Source organism: Pteropus vampyrus, unplaced genomic scaffold, assembly GCF_000151845.1.
Source record: "Pteropus vampyrus isolate Shadow unplaced genomic scaffold, Pvam_2.0 Scaffold100, whole genome shotgun sequence".
NCBI classification, from domain to species: Eukaryota; Metazoa; Chordata; class Mammalia; order Chiroptera; family Pteropodidae; genus Pteropus; species Pteropus vampyrus.
This window is the reverse complement of record NW_011888881.1, coordinates 1,032,059-1,033,736: the sequence shown is the minus strand read 5'-3', so window position 1 is coordinate 1,033,736 and position 1,678 is coordinate 1,032,059. Positions and strand designations below refer to the sequence as shown.

Sequence of the window (1,678 nt, the reverse complement as noted above, 5' to 3'; positions counted from 1 at the left end):
CCCTGCCATTAAGGCCCTCTAGAGCCTCAGCACACATCGTGGTGGTCGAAGCCACACGCGACTATTTCGATTTAAATTAAATGGATTCAAATGACATAAGATTTGAAGTTCGGTGCCTCTGTCACATTACCTATCACGTTTCAAGTGCTCAGTAGACACACGTGGCTGGTGACCGTGATGCTGGACAGTGCAGATACGGGATCCTTCCTCACGGCAGAACGTGCCTTGGGACGGGCTCCATCTGTCCTAGTGTGACCAACTCTGGCCAGTGTTGTCTGACCTGGCACTCAAGGTGTCTCTAGGCCTTTCCTTTCTCAGTGAGTCTCTGTCCCCTGGGGCTCTGTCCTGCCCCTTGGCCATCCCCTCTACTGTCCAGCCTCATGCAGCGGCTCATCCGGGGGCTTATTTTATGTCATCTCCATTAGGCTACAGCTGCTGCAGGTGCAGCCACCACGGCTGCTGCAGTCATCGTCAGTTGTCACCCATTGTGCCGACACCGGCTTGACCCGGCTGGAAAGGGCCAACCGTGTGCATGTCGCGCCTACTCAGAGTTCAGTGATGTTCCATCGATAACTTGAAATCAGGGGCATTTGGGATTTTTTTCCTCCTTGAGAGCTGATTTTTAATCATTCGCCAGCACGTATCTGTTAGCGCTTACAATACATAAATTCCTAATATTTGTTAAATGAACGAATGAATGTCTCTTGGACAATCAAAATACCCACTGCTAGGTTGATGCTCTGAGACGTTCTGCAAATTGAATTCGTATATAACCTGGTATCTGCAAACACGCGTGGCCAAGGAACACCTTTTCAAGGAATTGTTCTATTTATTTATTTATTTTATTTTTTATTTTTTTATTTTTTACACCTACAGCACCTGGTCTTCCTAGGTGGTCTCCCATCCAAGTACTAACCAGACCCGACCCTGCTTAGCTTCTCGAGATCAGATGGGATCGGGCTCGTTCAGGCTGACATGGCCATAGACACAATGAACTGTTTTAGACGTCACTTAGAGACGGCGTGGAACATGTTTTGTAAAATGCTGCCCTAAAGCGTCAGGGAGGGGGAGCCATACACCTCCCCGTTTGCCGCTGACACAGCAGACCCCGCTGTGTCTGTGCTGCAGAAGCCAGATCTCAGACCCGCCAGGCATGGCTGGCGCACCTGCCACACGGCAAGAGCGGAAATCTTATTCGATGGGGCGCTCGTGGGGGAGGCCGCTCATACAGTCCGTCAACGTGAACTAGACACTTGTCGTGTGTGGAAATTGTATAGACGCTGTCTGACATTCAAAGGAAGTAACATGGATGTTTGCTGCCCCCTGGGAAATTGCAGCCTCACCGAGGACACGTGGCCCTTGCCTGAGGGGACGCCGCGTGGCCGTGCGCTTGTCCGCGTGTCTGTTTTCTGGGAATAAGCGAGGCTGGTGCGGAGGGGAGCGGGGTCCGGGTGAAGGCAGAGGGACGAGAAGATGTGTCACTTGGTCTGTTGTTTCTGCAGGAGCGCGATGTTCGCAGCAAGGAGCCATCAGAGACACATCTGAAGACAAAAGTCAAGTTCTGAGGACCTTGTTTGGCAAGCTAAGGGGTTTGGCCTTGACCAAGGGAGGGGGGCTCTGAAAATTGGAGGAAATAAGGGTAAAGTTCATAATAGAGGCGTCTGCTTCAGAGAGACTC

General features: G+C 51.3%; 1 pseudogene; it reads right to left on the bottom strand.

Annotated features, from left to right (window-relative positions):
* Positions 1 to 867: 867 nt before the first annotated feature.
* Positions 868 to 987, bottom strand: LOC111742756 (annotated as a pseudogene).
* Between the last annotated feature and the right edge of the window lie 691 nt (positions 988 to 1,678).